Source organism: Nanorana parkeri, unplaced genomic scaffold (genome assembly GCF_000935625.1).
Source record: "Nanorana parkeri isolate BGI_ZX_2015 unplaced genomic scaffold, ASM93562v1 scaffold3474, whole genome shotgun sequence".
NCBI lineage: Eukaryota > Metazoa > Chordata > Amphibia > Anura > Dicroglossidae > Nanorana > Nanorana parkeri.
In genome coordinates this window covers 12,370-27,251 of record NW_017309742.1, presented here as the reverse complement: position 1 = coordinate 27,251, position 14,882 = coordinate 12,370, and the positions used below count along the sequence as shown (strand labels likewise).

General features: G+C 43.0%; 1 long non-coding RNA gene across 1 annotated transcript in view; it reads right to left on the bottom strand.

The window, feature by feature from the left end:
* Nucleotides 1–7,989: 7,989 nt before the first annotated feature.
* LOC108803183 overlaps nt 7,990–14,882 on the bottom strand; it is a 7,759-nt gene continuing 866 nt past the window's right edge. The window contains exons 2-3 of the long non-coding RNA XR_001942267.1: nt 10,642–10,644; nt 7,990–8,003 (exon numbers count right to left, since the gene is read on the bottom strand). This is a non-coding gene — a long non-coding RNA (uncharacterized LOC108803183). The remainder of the gene's footprint in view (nt 8,004–10,641; nt 10,645–14,882) is intronic.

Genomic DNA, 14,882 nt, shown 5'->3' with positions numbered 1-14,882 from the left:
ACTAAAGAATTGGTAAAAAATGTTAAAAACCTATTTTATTATGAATTTCACATATAAATCAGTTTTGTTGGTACAAACAGTTCCCTAGTTATCATGTACCTGACTGGAGACTCAGCTGAGAAGGGGGGCGGCCCGTGCACCTCTCGTCCCACGCCTCTGGAAGCAGTGACGGGATGTAAGGACAGAGCGGAGCACAGGTGCCGATACTGGTGGCTGGCCGGTTCTTGAGGAGGTGCATGAGTGTGTTGGAACCAGCTGGTGAATCGGCAGGACCGAGATGACACTGGGACCTCTTGAAACCAGAGCAGGCAACAAGTATGAGGCCAATGGAGCATTGGCAGGATGTCGTAGTTCAGGATGCTGATGGAGCGATCCACCAAGTGGCGGACCAGGAGGGAAATCAGATTGAAGCAGAGGTCATACACAGGGAGCCGAATCTTGAGGTGCCGAATCACAGATCAGGAGCAGGGTCAGGAGACGTAAGCCAGGGTCATACACAGGAGATCAGGGAGCAGAGGTACCGAATCAGGAGGAGGAGGCAGAGTCAAATGGTCACAAGCTGAAGACCACTCAGCACCTTGGTCATGGCTTCATGTCTGTCTATATATGATAGTGTGCACGTGTACGCTAACGAGCGCGCTTCCGCACGCTCACGTACGTGTGCTATTGCGCATAAACCTTCCCGTATGCGCGCGTTCACGTGCTTAAGTGCGTTTTCCAAGAACGTTAAGCAATGGACTTCATACTTGTGTGCATGCACGTTTTTGAGCGGGAGTCCATCTGCAGGTAAGTCTCTTACACTAGTACATAGAACTAATACAAAGTCCATACACCACACAGTACACGTTAGATACTCAATGGTCTAGTTATTATGTTGTAAATACATTGAGAGATGATAGTTCTCCAGGCGTCCCCAACATGTTTCGCCATCTTCCGGCTTCCTCAGGAGGACCTCAAGCCCAGAACACTGCAACGTATATGGACCGAACATTTGAGCTGGACAGAGTAATATATGTGATCCAGATAAGGAAAGCAAAATGGGGGAAGGGGGTTTCTAAGGTAATATTAGCCAAAAATGTATCTTATATTGAAAACGGGACAGTATAACCAGACAGGTCATGGTAGGAAGGGACTAAAGGATTAAAAAAAAACCTCCAACCAAATCAGCTTGTAGCACAGTAAAGCCTTCTTAGAACAACGAAAAAAGCAATACCGGCGCCTCCGGTTGCAAGACGGGCCAGCTGTAAGGTTGGTTAAAACACCCAAGAGGCAGCTCCAACCGGTCAAAAAGACCCTCGATCTGGGAAACAAGAAACAAAACAGAGCGCCTCCATAGTGTAAAAGGTTAATTTATTTGTACAACACGCAACTGAAATTGTACTTACAGGAAAGTCGGCGGTTAAAAGCATACAAAAGGCGATGAAATATAAAATCTCTAGCAGTGGAAGTCTGAACTCTGAAGGAATACAGCACATCATGATACGCTGATGTGCTGTATTCCTTCAGACTTCCGCTGCTAGAGATTTTATATTTTATTGCCTTTTGTATGCTAACCACCGACTTTCCTGTAAGTAAAATTTCAGTTGCGTGTTGTACAAATAAATTAACCTTTTACACTATGGAGGCGCTCTGTTTTGTTTCTTGTTTCCCTTCTTAGAACAGAACATATTCACACGTCTCTTTCCATCACATATTCCAAAAATAAGAGGATTATTCCTCATTTCAGGACCGTGGGTGGAGCCATGCAAATTATTCCTTTATTCCCAAATAGCCAAATACACATCAGGAACCTCTGGTGTATAGTGCAAATACAAGATGGGTCCTGGAAGGACGCTATATTTCCCCTCTGTTTGGGCTGTGGTCCCTTTTAAGGAACAAGAGAGGGTTAATTTACTTGCTGGTGGAAGTGTGTTTACAATACAGGAAATGGTAGATAGCGGGTGAGGCGTAGTGTGGAGGAGGCTGGAGAGTCAATATCCTCGCTGAAAACCTGTGTGCTGGGGAAGTTACCCCTAAAGTCTGGGGCTGGGTAACTGCCATTGCAGCTCTGAAACCTTCAAGTCGGCGAGACTGTTATTCTTTGTTATGCTGAAGAATCGCTGTTTAACCCCTTCATGTCTGAGCTTGTTTTTAGTTTCTGTTCGCAAATGACTGACGCACTTTTGACATTGTTGCTCTGTGATTCTTCCACGACATTAATATACTTTCTTACAAAGTGCACCCACACACATTATATATTGGGTTTTTTAGAGGACAGATATATTTATAACACATATGTGTACCTAATACCTCACTTAGGACAAATAAAATATTAAACAAAGAGAAAAACGTAAAGAAAACACTTTTTCCCCAGTTTTGATTTGTTGTATTTTTTACAAAAACAACACAGCTAACAAAAAAATGCAATAAATACATTTATGTATTTGTCCTTTATTTGGAAAAACAGCAAAAAGTTTCCAGGCACACCCGCCAGCCAGCATGCAAAACAAAATGTCTCACCACTAAGGTTAAAAGCAGAGATTTAGATACACGTCTTCTGCAGCAAATGTGAAAGCCGCAGAGCCACTCCAAGGCACCTCCTATACTGCGGTCCTAACTCTAAACTATGAGAGTCTCCATCTTGGAGCACATGGGGGCAAAATATAAAATTGGGTGCAGGTTTGTCAGGAGGAAGCCCAACCTCCCTTAAGGGCACAGGGACGTACAAGGGACCCCGCACTTGATTTCGCAGTGCATTGTGGGATGTTCCGTGGTCGAACAGACTGCGGACATCCCGTAATGTTCGGCGTTCAGCGAACGCTAGAACAGGCTATGTTCGAGTCGAACATGCAGCCCATGTTCCGTCCTCTATTAAGGTACGTGGTCAGGAGATATGTTTTGATTGTTCTGTGTTCTGAGATATAAATCTTTGATTCTGCTAATTCTGAAACCATAAAAATGATCACAATAGACTCCGGTAGGTTTTATTAAAAAAATGAAAGTCTGAAAAGCCAAATGAGTAATTTTGGATGCTCGCAGGAGGTCTGGACTCGTGTGTGACTTTTTTTTTGGGGGGGGGTTATTTTATGGCCCATTCACACCTACCAGATTACTCCCCTGCGATAAGGCAGCTGTCAATGCACCATGTTGGAATGTACAACATTTTAATGTACTAAATCTGCCGAACATCTATCTTCATATATTGAATCTAATTAAGATTGCATGGGTCACCAAAGAAGCCAGCTGTGTTTTAGAAGTGCTGGAGGCCATGACATTCATCCCCGCAGGAGGAGGTGATAAAGGTGAAATTCAATCACCTGGACAGGTCGTCACGCATTGCACCCTGTGGTGTTGATGGGGGTAACATGCGCATTGGGAAGACACTCTCAAGATATCATGCATTACATATGGAGGTGGCTGCCCATCATCTAAGGATCAACGGACAAGGTGTTGACCTAGGCCGAGGAATGACCTGCAATACGATGGTGCCCCCTGCTGGAGGACTTCAGTGCATGGTGACAAATATTAAGGAAGATGCGGATTGGCCGAAAAAACCTATAAGGGGCATACAGAACTCTAGGTAAAAGGGGTGACCATGTGCCTGTATGAAAGGGTCCTGTGTACTATAAAAGCCAGTCCTCAGCACGCTGACCCGAGCGATGACAGCTAGCTCTGCCTAACTGTTTCCTATTGGCCAGCACCTGCCAGGTCCCGCTAATAACTAACAACTGGGTGGAGCCAGCCGTGACATTACAGCCGCTTCCGCCCAGTTGTTATTGTATAATGACAGATCTGCATCCCCAGGACATTTGGGACGCTGATCTGTCAACCCAACTGGCCGGAACCAGCAGTGAGATCACAGCTTGCTCTGCCCAGCTGTCATTTGCGTAGAGATTGGTCGGCCCTTCGGCCGACCTTTCTCCACACTTCAGTTGTCACTTGGCTGCCTTCAGCTGCTGTACGGGCCATTGTGAATACTCCTAGTGTCAGATTTACGGCTTTATAAATACGCCCCATGGTAAAAAAAAATCACAGCATTGCAAAAAAAAAAGGTCTGCAGAGCAAATACACTGATCAGTGCGCTGGTCTGAATTGGTGAATGTGGTGAAATTTCTATTTGAAAAGAATGCCCAATCATGTGCCGTAGAATTTAAAAAAAACTGTATTTCTGCTTGCACAGTTTAAGGGGGGGAGGGGGTGCTTTTCACTCACCTCATAGTTCTAGCCGACCTGTGACAATGAGACTGTCACTAGAAAATTCGTATGAATTTTCCTGAAATTTGTAAATTCGGAAGCATCCGAAATCCGAATTGCAGTTTCCGAATTATATCCGAAATATGAAATTCCGTTAGCGAATTTCGGATCCGAATTTCTTTGAAACAGGAACTAATATTACCCCTGTAAATGAGGTTGAACAACATGGCAAGATTTTTTTTTTAATCCGAAATACGGATCCGCTGCTGCTGAGGGTTGCATTACAATACGCAGGCAGGAAATACGAAATTCCGCTGACGGAATTTCGTTCCGTTACAAACATTCATTATATTGAAGTTAAAAAGCAAAGTACATTTATATTGGAGTTGATGGTGGTTTTTTTTTATCCGAAATACAAAATTCGGATCCGGAATCTGTTAACGGAATTCGAATTTCGGATAAAAAACAACTACCACATCGACTCCAATAATAACAAAGGTATTTTTGCATTTTAACTTCATCATAACGAATGTTCGTACAGTTACGAAAATGTGCCGAAACTAACGAAAATTCGTATTTCTTACGAATCCGAATTGAGTTTCGGACACGAATTACGAAATAATGGATATTACGAAACGGAACAAATTTTTTGACGGCGCACAAGTCTAACTGTCACAGGTCGGCTCAGTAGACCGGGAAGTGAGCGAACACATACCGGCGTTCGCTCACTTCTCGATCCTGTCACGGCTCTCTGCCATGACAAGGGAGGGGTTGGATTCCCCTTCTCCCCGATCCTCCAGCGCTGACTGGCGGAATGGACGGGGGAGGGGGCGGGTACAGCTGGCTCTGCCTAAGAGCTGTCAATCACGCAGCTGGTCAGATCCAGACATAATTGTCGGGATCCGCTTCAGCTGCGGCGTTTCAGTATACCGCAAGCTGCAGCTCGCGGTATACTGAGCCTAGGGTGACGGGAGGACGCTAGTTTGTGTCCTCCTGTTACCCTAAGGAGAACTATGGGGAAAAGCCCTATCCCCATAGTTCTCCTTTAAGTGATATGTCCAGGCTCAGCTCTTCTGGGCTCAGGTTTTGTTACCTCTTAAAACAACCTTGGCTACTCACCTAGACTAATTTCACTCTTGCATCCCAGTAACTTGCACTGGTTTGTCTTCTTTATTCTTTTGGCCCCAAATACTCTTCAGGTTACCCATTTGTGTGATATGTACTGCCTGCCAGTGAGGTAATTATGTGGTTTGCTGTCTAGAGCTGTCAGCAGAACCAGTCCATCCACATCGTGGGTGGTCCCGATGAAGACCTGGTAATGCTAGAACTAACATTCATGTTGAGAGCCTGTCTTCTGAACAGCTGATAGTTACTAGTTCCCTTTGCTGCTCCTCAGCTCAGCCCTGGTCCATGGGCTATGCAGTAATATTACATTAGTATCCTTCAATACTCTATGGCTCATTTCTGGTCTCTGGGCTTTATGGGAACATTACACCGACTTATGCATGAACAAAGTTAAACTGAATGGAAAGAAGTCCCAACAACATATTCATATTTGTTTGTATTTTTGAGTTTGTGGAAGAATAGTATTATAGCATGTTCTGCAGATAACATTTCTCATCATCATCATCTTCTCCCATCTCAGTAATTACACAGGAGGAATGCAATCCTCGTCCATGTTCCTCCAGGAAAGGGACTGACTGGAAGAAACCTGAAGCCCCCCTCATAAGTCAAGTCCTAGACCGTATCTATGATATGTACATCATGGAAGACCTCACGAGCTCCATTAAACATATCTCTGCCTCAGTCGCTCGAACCCGGTTCCCCTGGTTGGAATACATTCGGTCCCCTGACTACCTTACCCTCAGATAGGAGAACGCTGACCTGCTCCTGATGGGGAAACCTTATCCCATCTCCTCCCTGCCTTTCCTGTTTCCCCACCCTTTTTAGGTATATACCCTACTACCATCTCTCTCTCTTTAGTGACCTAGTAACTACTGGCCCATTTATGCCGTATCCTTTTTTTTTTTTTTTTCTTTCCTTTTCTTTCCTTTTCCGTCACTTAACCCCTTACCCACACAACCTACTCACTTTTTTTTTTCTTCTATTGTTCTGGTTTGTTTTGTTGTGTTGTGCACACTAAAGTTTTAAAAACGACATCTCATATGCATGCTATTGACAGGATGTCGTTTCACTTAGGGATAGAAGTCCCTTCCCCCCTCACACACCTCCCTCAGATCCACAGATACGCTCATAAGCACTTGGACACTTATATGTCCCCCTCTTGAGATATTTACAGGTCACTGACTAGCTGAGCAGGGGGAACACCCTCCCCTTATTTTTTTCAACGCTTTAAATATTTTATTTTGTTTACTTTGTCATATACATCGCAATGCATTTGGTGTATTTTCTTGATGACCGCCCAAGAGAGCAACTATTTGCTACTTATGCACTTGTTTTTCTCTTCTTGTGATCACCGTCAAAGCTTTTAAAATATAAAATAAAAAAATTATTGGTAACATAGGTTGTCTAGTAGTCCCACAATTCAGAGAACTGCTCCTCACTGTAGCTTTCTCTGCAAAACTTCTAGTCCACAGAGTGACCAATGTCCTTCCTTTAGATTGAAGGGATATTAATTCCAAATCCAGACAGGATTTCAGTTACACACTATGGTGGAAGAAGAGGGGCCAAAATGCAAACGTGAAGCCCTTATATGACTCTTACATGACATCAGTGACTAGCTGTTGTAAGAGCTTACAGAAAAAAGTCAGTGGGTCATAGGAAAGTCCTCTGAATAAAGGGGACCCCTTGAGCTATAGTAAAACTGAGTGCTGATGAAGCGTGAATCATGCTTCCTGAATGCAGTTCGGTGGAGAGTCATTGGATGCCTTCTCTAAAGAGTTGGGATTAGGAAGCTATTTAACCCCTTCGTGATGGGAGACGTACACTGTATGTCCTGTCACGAAGCGCCTAAATGACTGGCCACGTACACTGTAAGTGACGAGTTATTTGCGGCTTTGTAATGCTGGTAACTGCTGATTCCCAGTATTGAGGCATTCATTAATGAAAGAATGAAGCCGTTACATACAAATACCGAATCGCTAAATAGCGATCCGGTATTTGACAGAGCAGTGAGTCACCTATCTGCTATTCGTTTTTGACAGCTCCATAGACTGGCCCGATGTGATACATTTCAGGCATAATGTTACAATGTATCTCTGTGCCTGAAATGTATCACTTCTGATCGTCTGGGCAGGATCAGAAACCTTTAGTGAGATCTGATTCTGACATGCTGTCAGGATCAGTCCCTAGGGTTATTATTAGCTGTTCCTAAGTTTGAAGCAGCCTAATAATAACCAAAAATTAAAAAAGTTAATTTATCAAGCAGTCGTAGTGAAAAACTGTGAAAAACTGACATAAAAGTGTAAAAAAAATAAGAAAATAAAAATTATATATGAATATATTTTTTATACTATAATTATTATAACAAAATTTATAAAAATATAATAATAATCAAAACTTGTGAAAAAAGTGTTTTCTTTACGTTTTTCCTCATTTTTTTATTTGAACTAAGTGAGGCGTTAGGTAGGCATGTTTGATATAATTATATTATATCGCCCTATCTGTCCTCTAAAAAACAATATATAATATGTGCGGATACATTTAGTAAGAAAGTATATTACTGCTGTGGAATCACACAGCAACAATGTAACAAGTGTGTGACGGACAGAAATGTAAAACTAGCTCAGTCATAAAGGGGTTAAATGAGAGCGGGAGGCAGTTGCACTGACCCGAGGTTCTCCAAGACATTGAAAGAGTTCACACCCCTACTCTCCATTATTTTTTTGTTTATTGTCACAGTTTTTTTTATCTTGCCAGTTTTTATATGATCTGTGGGCTTTAGGTAGTTGTATGCGTGTCTAAAATGTATAGTTAGTACAGTCATTTAGATCATGTTAAGCTAAATGGATGTTCGCAGTGTTCATATGTGACTGACGTAGGTTTTTTCTTGCACGTTGCTTGTTTCCTGTGATGACTCGAATTATGTCTGAGGTGTTACATTAGTAAGGGTGTGGTCATGCCCTTTTCCGGCTTAAACGGTTTCATTGTTGCTTTTTTTTTTTACCGGGTTTCTTTTATTTGAGCATAGTAACTAACATATCAAGGCTGATTGACTAATGGAATTAAGACATTTCTATAAGGCCGCTTTCACATGCGCGCTGTCAGTTCCGATCACCAGGGGGTCCATCTATGCATCGCATGCTGATCAGAACAGTTCGGAACTGATGTCACCATTATTAGACAGACATGTGTGATTCCTTTCTTTCGTAATTGACATTTGAACGGGTTTCTTTACATTTGGACATTCGGATTCATCCAAAGTTCTGAATGACAGAAATAACGAATCTGAACGAATGTTTGATAACGAAATTCGTATGCAATCCGAAATGTTTCCCGAATGTCATTCCGAACAGAACAAATACAGTATTCGGGAGAGCTGTGTGTCATTCTGTAACAGCTCTCTGATTCTTTGCTGACATTTGGACTCGCATCCTGAATGTAAACAAAGAATCTGCCAGTTGTCATAGAATGCAGAAAAGTGTTAAACAGTCCACAGAAATAATAGTAATTAATTAGTTTTTTTTGCAGTTTAACCCCTTCATGACTGAGCTAGTTTTCAGTTTCTGTTCATAAATGACTGACACACTTTTTACATTTTTGCTGTGTGATTCTTCCACAGCAGTAATATACTTTCTTACTAAATGTACCCACACATATTGTATATAGTTTTTTTAGAGGACAGATAGGGCTATATAATTATATCACATATGTGTACCTAACCACTCACTTAGTTTGAATAAAATATAAAAAAAATGAGGAAGAAAACACTTTTTTTCAGAAGTTTTGATTATTATTATTATTATTTTAGAAATTTGTTATAATAATTATAGTATAAAAATATATTTACATATCATTTTTATTTTCCTCATTTTGTTTTACACTTTATTTTTTATTTTTTACACTTTGTGTACTTTTTTTTGTCAGTTTATATCAAGCAGTCCCTATGACTGCTTGAAAAAATAACTTTTTTTTACATTTTTGGCTATTATTAGGCTGCTCCAAACTTAGAAACAGCTAATACTAACCTTAGAGGCTGATCCTGACAGCATGTCAGATTCAGATCTCACTAAAAGGTTTTTGATCGGCCCAGACAATCAGAAGTCTGATACATTTCACTCAAAGAGATACATTGTATCTCTTTGGTGAAATGTATCATAAACATCGGGCTATCGAGCTGTCAAAACGAATAGCAGAGAGGTGACTCACTCTGCTACCTCTATGCTATTTTCAGCTGTCAAATACGGGATCGCTATTTAGCGGTCCCGTATTTGCATGTAGCGGCTTCATTCTTTCATTAGTGAAAGAAAAAAGCTTTTACAAAAGCTTAACTATTTCATTAATGAATGCCTCAATACTGAGACATTCATTAATGACTGGTAACTGCTGAGAATCAGCTGTTACTGGCATTACAAAGCCTGATATAACTCGTCACGTACAGCGTGTACGTGGCCAGTCATATAGGCACTTCGTGACGGGACGTACAGTGTACGTCTCCCGTCACGAAGGGGTTAAATTGCTTTTAAGTGGGTTAGGGTCTCTACTTGGCTTATCAAGGTTTTAAAATTGTACTTGCATCTCCTTCATTGTAGTCTAAAGCTGGCCACACACCTATAGATTATCTGCAGATTTTCTATGCTCATGGGAAAAAGTGCAACAGATTCCTCCATCTACGCTACACTGTGTGGATGGAGGAATCTCCCACTGGGCCAAGCTTCAGTATCTTGCTAGTCGGCCCCGATGGGTGTCAAAATGCCTGAACAATCTGATTGGATGCAGGCATTGTTCAGGTATTTTGAGAGCCAGAGGAGCCGACTAGCAAGATAATCTTCACATAATCTATAGGTGTATGGCCAGCTTTAGGAGGAGCTGTGGGGGGCCTGTCCATTCTATATTAATGAAGTCAGTGAGAGAAACACAATCCACCCAATCTAGTCCTAAGTCTTCCTCTATAAGGACAGATCACTGTGAAGGTGATCAGAAAAACCTGGATTCAGCCACATTGCCTCATTTAACAAAACATCTAAAAGGTTAGAAATAAAATAAATAAATATATATATATATATATATTGTATGTTATGCTGTGTAAACAGGAACACATAACAAACACATAGAGGGGTTTTCTCAAATTCTCAAATTTGACTGCAAAAGCAAAACTACAATTTCAGTTACTTTATTTCTATAGGTCAGAAAATATCAGATCTCTCACTTCCAGAGGACACAGAGACAGGAGAGGTTTATGTCGGCAACAGGAGCCGAGTACAGAAAACTTGGAAGTAACATTGTCCAGGAAAACCCAACAGATTTACAGGTAAGTGACCATTCCACTAGTGAAGAGAGCCTCAGCACTGCCTAAAGAGACTCCAACACTGCTCATCCAGAACAAAGTGACAGAGAAAATCAATTTCTACCCAACTAAGCAAAACCTTGTATTACTTACTATAGCAGATTATATAGTGTATGGTCATCTTATTGGATATATGCTTACTGATAAATGTATGTAAAGAAGTCCTCCAATGGACTTATGATAAGAGGGAATGGCTAAACCTGGCCATACATTAGTAGATTTCTTTCATTCAGCCTACTGGGTGAACAAAGATCGATCCAACAGATTGCTCCATCCTCGATATTTTACTCTGACAGTAGACGTCTGCCGATGTTGCTCTGTGTGGCCAGCTTTAGTTAGAATCTATTTTATAGTGATGCTGCATTTGAGAAATGTAGCCATAAAGCCCATTGGGTTCAGACGTGGTTTTGTGTGTCATGACCAGAGGTTAGGCGTTCCTTCATGAGCATCATTTATGGTACTGACGAGGGATGCACCGATATATCGTCCGCCGAAAACATATTGGCCGAAAATGGCACTTTTGGCTTAATGCCAAAAGTGCAATTTTTCTGCCGATATAGCGGTGCATCCGTACTTTCTTTCATCCCCGTTGGGACACAGAGCAGCACCCAGCGGGGATGAAAGAAAACACGGATGCACCGCAGGAGAGAAACTGTCACAGGCGGCTGAGTGCTGCGGGAGGAGAGCGCTGGGAGTGACCAGTGTCTCTCCTCCCCGCACTGCTAAGCCTCCTGTCACAGATCGGCAGAGCGGTGTGTGGGCGGAGACAGATGTCATTGCTGTGCTGTGACAGCTTACAAGCAGAGCGGGTACAAGCAGTCAGTGATCAGTGATCGCTGAGTGTTTGTACATAATTGAGGGCAGAGTATGGTTACAGTGTCTTCATCTATGTATGAATGGGAAATGCTCTACATCACCTCCTGTCCATTCATGATTGTGGATATAGTAAACACACTCTGTCCTCATGTTATGAATGGACAGGAACACTCAGTATAGAGGATTTCTGTTCATTAATAACAGGGGCTGCGGAAAAAGAGATTGATTCTATACAGCCACTGAAATCACTTGTATGCAGCCTGCTTGTACAACTTCCTCTTCAATGGTCCGCCCCCCTGCCGGCAGCCTCCCTCTGTGTGGTTGTTATTCGGGGTCCCCGCCCTTCTGGGGGACCCCAGCCCACAGCAAATACCTTCAGGATGGAGAACAGGGAGTAGAGCAGAGTGTGACGTACGCCCGACCCAAACCCACTGTACGTCAATCACCCGTGACCATACACAAGTCTGAACCGAGCGTGGGCGTCACAAGGCCGTGGCGATACCACTGTCAGCCTCACCCTGCACCAAGATTTTGCAGCTTGTGGGACACAATCTCAGGCCAGCAGACTGAGAGCAATCGTCACCAGGGTGGGTTAACTCCGCAGTTAACCCTTTACACACCAAACGTTCGCTGCCACCATGTGTTTTCCGGAACACAAACCGTGCCCAGCAAATGCTGCGACCATTTAAAACACTTAAACAATGCCTGTGATACTGCTGTCCTCTCAGACAGGAATATGACAGGATTTACAGAGGCAAGGATACTTTAAGTTCGTATTTAGAGCGTAGAGATAAGCTTAACGAATTTTAAGATCGTCCTTTAATAAGAGAAACGGTGCAGAAAATATACAGAAAAAGATATTCATAAAAAGAGACAAAGTATATATACAACAGCAAAATAAAAGGGAATAAAAGGAGAATACTCAACAGTCCTGGAATTAGGAGTCCTGACAGAGTGCAGAGTTCAATAAACAGAAGAGAAGTCTGCAGGGCTCTTCTTCAAGCAAGCATTCAGCAGATAATGTCCAGAGATTAAAGGGGAACTCTTATGCGATGTTAAGACTTCTTAGTTCCTTTCTTGATGTTTTAATACAAGAGCCTCCTCTAGTGGCTTTGACAGCATATTTTATTAGCATTCTAAGGATGTGTCCCGGAGCCGGCCCCTAGGGCAGGGCTGGGGATGGAAAGCCGGAGGAGGATGAACCTTTATTTTACACTATCACCGCCTAATTCCAAATTATGTAATGGAGCTGATATTGTAACTTAGGTTTATGACTTTTGGTTGAATGTGAGGTCACCTCCTCTACCAGACCTGCTCCTGTTTATATTAACTTGTCCACTGGTGACAGAAGAATGCCCGATGACGTGCATTTAATTAGGGCTCACTTCTGCTGGGGGAGGGCAATAAAAGATCACAGGCCAGATAGCCGATCTCTGTTCTGTGGAATGTGGGGGGACCTGGCAAATGACTAAATGAAGGCCTGTATTTGCACTGAACTGGGGGACAAAAAATTATATTTTTTATATTTAGACTCACCCCCCATTATCGTCACAAGACGTCTGATCTCCACTCTTTTCTGTGATCAGTGACACGGGACCGGTGTACTCGCAACACTCCTGTGTCAGCTGTCACAAACGGAGCTGTACAGAAGATACAGCACATCTGTACTGGAGGGCAGGCTCATAAAGAGAACCTGTCACCTCCGAATGCACATCTTCTGTCTCTCAGCTGATAGCTTTCTGGATGGAGAAGGAGGGAGTGCAAAATAACCTCTGTTCAAGTTTAGCACTGTGGGTCCTTAGGCGTAGACTAATATCAGTTTGTATTCATTACACAAATAAATACACGCTCCCCTACCTCTATGTTATTTGGCAGTACAATAGACTATGCGGAAATATCTACAGGTGTTACCTGGCTGACGTTCAATGAAAGGAGTGACTCAAATTATGATCTGACACGTCTATAGGCACCTTCTGGGGCGTCACAGACAGATAACAAATTGGATAGAAGGGGAAATCCTCCGCACACCTTGCAGCAATCAAGGCCTATGTAGACAATGGTGATTGCAGTGATGAACGCGGATGGCACCGTGCAGACACAATATAGGAAAAGGAATCACCAGCACTCAGTAGAATAATCCAACATGTCCATTTATTGGACATAGACGTCACACAATCACAAGGGCCAACGTTTCGAGACCACGCAGGGTCTCTTCATCAGGGCATAAAGGTGGGAGCAGAGTAGAGATAGTTGGGTGGGAATATTTTCTAGGAAGACCCGATAGACATTCACATTGAGAGTTACAAAGGAACTATACACAGCATTAAAGAAGAGAACCATATGAACATTTATTTCACTAACTGACATGCTGGTAATTAATTGTTCGTCAAAATCAGAACTAAAAACAAATCAAAACTAGAACAAAAATCTAATTTTTGGTAAACTAAACAAAGGAAGTTTGCTTGTGGTAGACAGAAGAGTAACTTAAAGCATATGTATAACATATTTTGTTAATGTTTTGGATGGAATATGGAAGGGTTAAACCCCTCTTTGCTGTATGTGTCCCATGGGGAAGATTTCCCTTCACTTCCAGTGCTGGAGGCAGAATAGCAAGCGAGTGACAATCTCTACAATGTGACAAAATCTCCTCTTAGTTAGTTGTCACAGGAACAGGTGTCCCAATCATAAGATTTATCCTCAGCTCTTGTTTCTGGTGACAACTGCAAAAATCTCTTGTTTTGGGTACAATGGTCACCAAGATGAATAGAACGAGTGGATCAAGGGGCGTAACTAGAAATCACAGAGCCCCATAGCAAAATTTTGTATGGGGCCCCGTGATTGCTAGTTATGTCACTTGCAGAGCCCACCATATACTCTCTCTTTAATGGGCTCTGCAAGGTCTCAGTTGGGTTGCACGCCACTTACCTGTCAGCGTTGTCCACCTCCGTGGTCGCCGGGCCCCCGTCTCCTCTTCCATCCCCGTGCTCCGCCCCTTCTATCGACGGGCCCCGCCTCCTCTTACATCACTGGCCCCACCTGCTCTCAGATCGCTGGCCAGTGATGTGAAAGGAGGCGGGGTTGCTGTTAGGTGGGCCTTCTTTACTGCAAACATCGTTGTAACCGGCCTCTTCTGCCACATCTGCAGGCTGTCACTGACACAGCTCCTCAGCTGCTGCTGAGCTATGTCAGTGACAGCCTGCACCCCGAGACGCCATAGCTACCCAGGCGGCCCACACGGTATCAGAGGGATGCCCTGACTGGGCCCACCTGTGCCCGGGCCCCATAGCGGCCGCCTGGGTTGCTATGGCGATTGTTACGCCACTGGGTGGATCCCCTCAGCGAGGTCATAGACTTCAATTAAAACATTTTTCAAAATGCATTCCACCTGTAAGAAATAAAAAGGAGAGAGAGAGAAGAGAGAGAGAGA